Source organism: Trachymyrmex septentrionalis, unplaced genomic scaffold (genome assembly GCF_001594115.1).
Source record: "Trachymyrmex septentrionalis isolate Tsep2-gDNA-1 unplaced genomic scaffold, Tsep1.0 scaffold20, whole genome shotgun sequence".
NCBI lineage: Eukaryota > Metazoa > Arthropoda > Insecta > Hymenoptera > Formicidae > Trachymyrmex > Trachymyrmex septentrionalis.
Window position 1 is genome coordinate 2,147,759 of NW_017305180.1, and position 9,609 is coordinate 2,157,367.

Genomic DNA, 9,609 nt, shown 5'->3' on the forward strand with positions numbered 1-9,609 from the left:
AATTTTTTAAGAATTTCAAATATATCATAAATGTCGTATGATAAAAATTGAGGAAAATTAATTATTATAACAAGAATGTTGCACAATTCAAACTATTGCATAATTTAAATAAGAATACGCAACAAGACAGTTTCGCAGGAGTGTATTATCGTTTCGAGAGATTGAGATCTAGTTTAAATTATCGGCATTCAGAGCTTATCAAATAATACGCCGGATAAATTATCATTCGTTATTACAGGTCGTTAATTACGATACTGCCGCGAGTGCCGCGATTTTCTTCGCTTAGCGCGAGCCAAGAGGGAGATAGATGCAGGTGCGATAGAGTGCGAATTAGATTGAACGATGAAGTCTTTGTAGCCCGTAGAGGTGCACATTTCGAAGAGAAAGACCGAGACCAGAATCTCTCTCGCGGATATAATAACGATCATTTCCAGTCGAGACGATCATTCCGCGGTCCGCCCGTCCCACTTTATCGAATAATGGCAAGCAAGACAAGAGACGGGAGGAATGAGAAGTATAACGAAGCTTGCAGCAGCCGACCATTATCGTCTACTTGAGCCATTAACCGAAGGAGCTTTCAAGCCGAACGGTAATAAAACAGCACCTGTATCGATATCCGTCGTTACTACGTTAGAAATATGTAAATGCCTGTACAGGTATTCGCGTAGATGAGTTGTCGCTATGTAAATAAAAGGAACGATATTGCTGAAATATATTTCCATGAATTGCGCATTGATGCTTGTCCTTCTAACCTTCACTTTATTTCATTTCAGCGATCATAATTCGACCTTCGGAAGATGTATCGGACATCATAATTGACCAAATGCATTAAAACCTGTGTGTGTATGATATCGCGCGTCTCATCTTGATTATTAATACTAGATATCTTTGGTAAATAATTCGAACTCTAGCTCATCTCAATAAACATTTGCAGGTTATACGTCATTTTCTAATATTTTTTGATTTATTAAATAAGTAAAAGTAAGATCAAATATAAAAATAAATTGTTTTAAAACAAAATTTACACATACATGTAACATTAAATAAAAAGAAAAGTTATGATTTGTTGAAATATATTTACAAACACACTTCATATTCTTTGTCGATAAAAGGGGAGATCGAAGAAAATATAATTGCACAACCGACAAGATATCGTGACATCGGAGTCATCGACATTTCATGATCGTAAATCAAGTAAATGGTGAATGCAATGGTGAATGCAATGATGCCGGACTTATTGCATGCTGCTAGAAATGTATCGAAACGAGGTCGGTTGAGCGAACTCGATAAATTATAAGCTACCAGGAAGAACAAGAAGTGAAATTAGACTATCATTAACGGACGTTTATACGATATCATCAATCAATAAATATAAGAAATATTACGTTCTTTTTTTAAGCAGAAGATATCAGATAAGAATGTTTATGTGCTTTTGATATTAAAGAACTTAAAAAAATATTTTTTTATTATAAATAAGAATGTTACATTCTCATTAATTAACAGAAAACAAATTATTTTTAACAAGTTTTATTTGTATGTGAATCGCAAAATTTTTATTGTAACTGTGTAATTTAAAATAATTATTTTTTAACATAATTTAATTCTTGCGTATTTAATATATATATATAATGACACACTTCTTTCACATATTTATTTTTTATTCTCTTATTATCCTTCTTCTCATTTTAATTATTATATAATATTATGTACTGACAGATGATAAAGATAAAATACAGCACGTAAAATATGTAAAATTAATCAAACTGTATATATCCGTTTAAAATTTATACGTCATATTTACATTTGTTGCGTTGTATTTTTTAGTAGAATTATATAAAATAAAAAGTAACAATTACTCACCAGCCATTATTCATCTCTAGATGATCAGTCAATGAGCCCCAATCATGTGTAGCTCGATCGTGTTTTATGTCCAATAGTCTGGCACCACAACCCTGAGAATAAATTGCATCCCTGCCACGCATGACGTGTACAGGACCCACAGGCAGCGAACGTGTGTCGCGAGTAAAGTGTTCCAAATTGCACCCCTTCGGGGTGACATTATAGTCCTCAAGGGCGATAGCGAGATATTCGCTGTAACTTTCATCGTATCTTTATATCGGATCTTACAAAGTAACAAACGAAAAAAACGACGGAAAATTACGCGATAATCCGGACACTTCGCGATCTGACACAGAGATGCGGAGATGTTTTAAAATTACTTGACTACTTTCGTAAGATATAATCACGCAAGCATTATCTTTCAAACTTACAATTATCTATACTACATATAAATCTGATTACTAAAAATGTATAAATTACAATATCTCTCTCGTCACTGGATGGAAATCAGGACAACTGTTGATCAATAAAACAAATAACCATAATAAATAATACAAAAATAAATAATAGAAAAATTAAATTTGTCTTCAAACATTTTAAATTAATTTAAAAAATTTGGAGTAATAAAAAAGTGGTTAATAAAATAAGTTATTTAAGAAATTTACATCCAATTATTAAGATAAATGTATCCGTCACACATGCGTGGCAGAGATCTTCTTTCTTTCAAAAAGAAATCTGAAAACAGATTAAAATATAGTACGTTCAAAAACAAATCGCTTCTATACAGCTACTTTGATAATAATCACCATATCGAGTTCACTTCCGTAAATAATATTTGTGTGGTGAATAAATGCATAAAAAATCAATATAATTAACCTAAGTGGGTCCGAACGATCCTCTCTCAAAGAGCGTGTTTGTCGTTATAATTATATTTCGTTCTCGCGCTCGTTTAACTGAAAATAATTATTTAGCCGCGATTGTACAACAATTTTAATATATTCTTAATTGTTGTTATGCTCACGGTGAAAAAATATAAAAATCATTGTTGCTTTAATTAAGACAAGAATTAACATCGGAAAAAAGCGGATTTCTTCTTGTTAAGTACAGATAACAAATCCATATTATTATTATTATTATTATTCTTTCCGTCTTGGAGAATCCTGGGTATTTCTGTGCGCGCAAACGGCGCAAAGCCGATACATAATATCAGGGATAAACAGGATTCTCAGGCAAAACAAAAATTTCTCTCCGGGGTTCCTATGCGGCGGCTTCTCTTCCTCCTTTTCTTGTTGGAGAATAAAAGGAAGAGGAGAAGCAAGAGAAGAGAGAACTCCCGTAGCATCTGTCAAGTTTCAGGATAATTATTTACATGAGATAGAATCTCGACTGGAGTTCTCCACGGCGGGAAACAAAAGAATCCGCCATTGGCAAGGATGCTAACTAGGCAACAGAAGGAGGTGGTGGAGGAGGAGGAGGAAGAGGATTCTAAAATGCAACTTCCCCGTGTTATACTCTTTTTCTTACCGACGACAGCTAGCTATACTCTCAGTTAGCCATATTCTCGAGCGAAGAGTCGAGGTGAGGTCCTATCTTTTTAGTGGACGGATCATTTATAGACGATTTGAGGAAGGATCGTGAAACAAAAACTTTTAAACAAATTTATCTTTCTCAGTGAACTTGAATGGAGATCGTATCACATATTATTTGATTTAACCATGGGATGAACAATGTTTCAAGATTGTAATACTTCAAATAATATAGAATGTATTATAATTACAACATGCCGTAAAAAATATAAATATTTTAAAATATTTTGTATACAAAATAAATTTAAAATACATAAATTTGAAATTGTTAAGTGAGCATTATATTCCTTATTCATTACACAATACATGTTAATATGTTATACGAAAACTTAAGAATTCTCTGAAACGTTGTATTCATTCATGGTTAAATATTTAATATAACCGTAATTATGTATGAATAAATATTATCTTGCGAGCATCAGTATTTGTCAGATATTATTGGTTTTTCTTCGTAGAAGGAGCTTTGCCTCCGAGGATTAATAAAGAATTATTCTCTGAGGAGAACGAGTGCTTTGTGCATGCTTACTACATGCGTAAACTTCGTTCGCAGGACACTCGTCGTGTGCGTGAACGGATTGTAAAGCCGTCACCGGATAGACCCGTAGATATATACTTATGGCACTGAACCGTTGTAAACAATGTTGCTACGAGCGAGCTTGATAATTGAGGCGGTTGTTCGCCGAGTCGTAATTCCCCAAGTGGTCCCTACGGAGGATCCTTACTAGAAATGGCGTCTGGTATAAATGCTCTCAAAGTCGTATACAAATTGTCACGTAACAATTCATCACGTTTATGTCAACGTCATAACGACGAAGGTATCGTGAAATGTATTCACGCGTGAGATATATAAATCAATCAAGTTAATAATTATCGACTATTTTCTTCGAATTGCTTCTTTTTCCTAAAATAAAATCCTCTTTTATCCCGTTTGTATCCCGTATGGACAATTAATTTAACTTATTTAACAAATACAAATTTATAATTAACGTCAATTTTTTTTTGCTTTGTCCCGTTGTTTTAATATTAAGTTACAAAAGCGTGAACGTTACAGCGTGTTTTTTTTTTCTAATTCAAGCGTTTAATATACTTCTGTTGTTTTCGACGATATAAGATGAATTATTCAGGATAAAAAAATATACTACTGCTTTTCAATAAAAGTAATTGGATATTGTATGAATTATATAATTTATTTATAAAAACCAACTATGTGTTTTCTTTATACCAACTGATTCATCTTTCATTCTTCTGTATTATATATATTAATTAATCTTATAATATTTTTATTTCTAAAATGTTCTGTAACTTAAAAAGTTAATATTTCTTAAAGAAAGTGTTTGCGAGCAAATTTCCAGAGGAAAATTTTGTTTGTTTTGAGGTTCTAAATTTATTTTATTTTAAGTTTGACGGTTTAACTTGGAAATTCTGATATACAGGGAATATTCGTATATCAAAATATTTAATAACGTAACATCACGATTATTTTTGTGATAGTTTTTTTCAAAAAATCTTGGATAAAAGCGGCCCTTTAATCAGTGAATAATCCGTTTTAATGAATATTTAATGTTATTCAGAATCTGAAAAATCCCGATATGTCTGACTACACGCGTGTAGACAGAATTCTGGAATATCCAGTATTACCAGTAGCACTGGTTAGCGGCGCCGCATTTGATTATGAATACCAAAGTCGATACCTGGGCTTATGTAACACGTATAATCTCTTAATTGCTGTAACAGCAATAATCCGATACATTAATGATATGTAGTAAATGGTTTATCCGGATCAAGAATTTAAAACCATAAACATCGAGAATCTATAATAAATAATAAATGTAATAAGTAATAATGTGATCAAACGTTGAAGTGACTTTCAGTTTAATATAATTTTACTATTTCTCTTAAAAGTTTCCACTATTATTATATAGTATAGATTAGCATTTTAAGACAAGCGCGTTAGCTATAAAATATGATTGTACCCTGAAAAACCCATTTAGTTGAATCAATTAATCTGTTATTTAAATATGGGGAAATAAATCTTTGATTGATGCAATAAAATATAATTTAATTGAATAGGTTAATTGATTCAATTAAATAAATTTTCAGTATAAAAATGCAATTAAAGACTTTATATAGACTGATTATAAAAATATGGAAGTTAAATTTTAGGATATTAATTTGCTTAATATAAGTTTAAAGCTTCATATGGATAATAAAACATAAAATATCTAAAACGTATTCTATATATGTATGCATACATATTTATTATTAGCATCTATTTTATCTTGAAAATTAAAACAAAAATTATCTTTGACAGTGTCTTAAAAATCACGAAAGCACAGATTATAGTACCTACTACATTAAGAAACGAAATCAAAGAAATGAAATATCTGTTCTTGAAACAAAAGAAAGCGATAGTTCTCGCCGCGGCGAGATCCGGGTTGTAAAACAACTTGTAAAACGTGTGGCCAAAATGCGTCCTGTCAGCCTAGGTTTTGCGACGGGTCCTAATCTGCTTGGCAAATCTATTGGTTTGCTGTGCCGGAGTAAACGGCGGATTATACTTCGCGACGGGAACAATAAATAAACGGGCTGTTTGTCCGCCGACGAACGGGGAATAATTTTATATTTGCATAAGCGTGTCGCTGAAATATGCAATTTATAATATATATCTCACAAATATTGAGCTACATTTATCAGACACCATTCTAAAAAAATAATTCAACCCAGAATTCGCATTGGAATAAGTATAGGTATCTAATTGCGATTAAGTAAAAGGATTGGCGATAATGAATATTTCGTTAGTAAAATGTATATGTATGAAATATTCTAAACTAGATTCATTGCATTTTATTCTATTTTATCAGGAATATTCTAAACTGGATTCACCGTATTTCATGTTACCTTAACAGATTTTTTACAAGCATTTGAAATTAAAACAGTTAGTAAATTTATAAATATAGAAAAATGTAGAAAATTTAAATCATTCTGCTTTCAAAGACATGTTTTCAGTTTGATTCTGACATGTTAATGCATGTATAGTTACAACTAAATATTATTAGTGTGATGTTAACTTTCATAGTAATAACAAAAACTGTTTAAAGTACATAGATACACATTTTTTAAACATGTACAATTTACACTATATATATGGTTATCGTTATATAAGTTATCATATAATTCTAACCGTTGTACTGTGTGTAAACTAAATCAATATAGCATTTTGTAACATAACAACTAACAGTTCCTAGAACAATTTGTCAGAGACAAAAGAGCATAAATTATATACCGGAACATTTATAAATTTCCTCCATTCACGGCAGATGCAATCGAGGTAGTTCATCAATGAGAACCCGTGTCAATCTGAGCTCGACACGTGTACTCATCTGTTAATTTACCCTTCCAATCTAATAATCTCTCAACACAAAGAAAGTGGCTGCGCCTCATTCGATCGTGTCATGTCATTGCGTAGCGGCTTCGTGGGTACGTAGTTATACCTTCTTCTCCGAAAAGTGACCACTGCTATATTTTTAGCTGACATTTTTTGGTCGATCACTAACGAACTTTCCGATAGTTATCTGTCGAGCCGGGTGCATTATAGCCCCCGAGATCGGTCCAGGTAAAACTTGACCCTCGAACTTACCTGGAACAAAGAAGAAGAAAAAGTTAGTTTAAACAATTCACACATGTTACAATATAATAAGATTGTTTATTAAGAACTTGAGAAAAAAATAAAAGAGAGAAATGCACACGCATGATGTGCATAATATTAAAAACTTTATCAACTTTTTAGTTGCGCGCATAATCAAACTGTAGAGAATACTAAATAAAGTAGACAGTATTTTATTAAGATATAAATATATTTCATGTAACGCACACACGCATTGTTTGTTCAGTCTTAACCATCAATTTGTTACTTTTAACGAGACGAGGAAAAGAGAGAAAGAGAGAGAGATCGAATGTGATTAAACAATTCTTCCGCGCAGTAAGCCCAAACACATTAGTTTCCATCAAGAGGACCAGTCATCCCCTCGGATTATTGAAATAATTTATTGCACTTTCTCTTTCTTCAACGCCACCCACACTCGCACCGATACGAGAATATATCGTGTTCTTCCAAGGACTCGAAGAGTGCAAAATCCATTTGCATTCGCCGCTCGTGGCATGCATTTGTTATACGGGGCGCAAAATGCGCATCACTGCTTCCTGACGTCCACTTTAACATACGTATTACGTCGCATGATTCATCCTTGAGCCGCAGGATTATATTTCTGAGTGTTTAGGGAGATTTTAGAAGTATCTCGGAGGCATGCGAACTAAACGTTAACGGTAATCGGCGATCGTAAGGACCTCCGGCGGTGCGACTTTATCTTTTTCTCTCCTTCGCGGCTGGCTAGGAATAAAATATTTCGTCAGGCTCGTTTCGGTCAGTGCCTCCTTCGTCGACCTTGCTATCTCTTCCCGCTAATGGAGCCTGTTGAGCCTGTGCTCATGCTCTTATATCGTATCACAAAATGTATGTTGTATGAGATGTCCAGCAAATAATGTAAAAAAAAAAAAAACAGTAGGGTGTTTACCAAATTTACAATATGTTTTTTTGGCAGAAATTTATTGAGAACTAAAGAGTTTAAAAAGAAAAAAACGCAACTCTCCAACTGCGTTTATTCTCACGGAAGTCTAAAAAAATTTGTATAAAACGTTCAATAAGACCAAATTAAATGATAACTACAGAAGAACGCAAAGAACATCATTAGATAATACTTGTTTGGTAGCTTCATTTTCGTTCTGTTTTCTCAGCGCAGTATCAAAAAGGACCGGTTGATGATCACTAAGAACTTCAAACACCTATCTCTTGTATTCCTCTCGCAAAGAACTTCGCCAAAACGCCATTCTTTTGCAGCTTCTTTCTCTCCCTTTCATAAAGTGCATCGGTCCGAGGGATCAAAACGCGGAGTTATAATTGCCTCGGCAAGTCCAACATTCTATGGAATGTTAAAGTTATCGTGGTAGAATCGCCGCATGCGCCATGATGCTGCTTTTTCTTGTTCTTCTTTTTCGTTTTTATCTTCTCTTTCTTCTTCTTCTTTGGTACCTATCGCGATTGGTACCCTCGTCTTGGTGAAAAGGAAAGATATCAGGCAGAATCTCGTTGGAGGATTATCCTTCTCACCAGCACGATTATCCTACAGGAGTTTTAGCCTGGAATCACTTAACATTCTTTCGCACGCGTTCGCAGAACTCACTTACATACCATTAGATACGTACATACTTTTGAATCACTTTTCATACTTTTAGAGTAAAGGAATAATTGAATTAGGAATAAATACATATTTGTAAGATGGATGTGTGTGCGTGCGTGCGTGTGTATTATAAATACTACATTTTTTAGCGATTTTTATTTACGCGCATAAATATATGTGCCAATACGGATTGTTATCCGCGTATATAATTAAATTGCATCCATTCTGGACGAAGCTGAAAGATTTGCAGTCCTAATTATTCGAGAAAATTGTGTGCTCATCGATCTTTTTTCTTCGCGTTCAATCGATCGCCTACATGTGGGCATTACCAACATTATTTACATGGGTTACTTATTAGAGGTCATGTCGGCTCACCTCTAATTAGAATAATTAACGAAAGTGGCTGACTGGATGATTGTTCCTCGTTCATTATTCTACATTATTATACCATACTGTATTCCCTACTTTCGTATAAATGCATTATCTTTCTTTGGATCAAAAGGGAAGACAAAAACGGCTTGAAAAAGACCCGGAAGGGCGGGAGCAAAAAGGAAGAAGAGGAAATCGATGTCGAGCGATGGACTGTGCCGCATTCTACCATCATGTCACATGCAAATATGCTTCGAGAACTATTGATTCCAGCTATCCCAGGTCGTTGCCATTATCCCTTCTAGCCTTATTCAAACAATTCTAGATTTATTCGGTGTTTCGGACAATTTTTATCTAATCTACGGAGTAATTAATTTGAAATGCTAACGGTACATTTTATATGCCTTTACAGAGGAAACTTTCAGAAGTTTGCCACAACGACCATTTTATCAATTATTATTAATATTTGTTTTTAAAGCGTTAAATAATCTTAGAAACCGATATTTAAATAACTTGTAAACAAGATATAAAATTTTTTACTTATAATATACATATATATATATATATATATATATATTACG

The 9,609-nt window shown here is 33.3% G+C and overlaps 1 protein-coding gene and 1 long non-coding RNA gene across 4 annotated transcripts in view; one reads left to right on the top strand and one right to left on the bottom strand.

Annotated features, from left to right (window-relative positions):
• Positions 1–9,609, bottom strand: part of LOC108747756 (epidermal growth factor receptor) — a 149,554-nt gene that overhangs the window by 82,982 nt on the left and 56,963 nt on the right. The window contains exon 1 of one of the 2 annotated variants that reach the window (XM_018485478.1): positions 1,861–1,985. The exons of the other annotated variant lie outside the window; for it this stretch is intronic. The gene's annotated coding sequence lies outside the window, so the exon portion shown is untranslated. Of the gene's footprint in view, positions 1–1,860; positions 1,986–9,609 lie in introns of those variants that run through there. 2 annotated transcript variants of the gene reach the window in all.
• On the top strand, positions 539–1,337 carry LOC108747758. 2 transcript variants are annotated; one of them, XR_001939261.1, is made up of 3 exons: positions 539–683; positions 774–891; positions 1,113–1,337. It is a non-coding gene; the product is annotated as an uncharacterized LOC108747758 (long non-coding RNA). The 2 variants fall into 2 exon arrangements; XR_001939260.1 differs by having other exon boundaries at positions 539–656.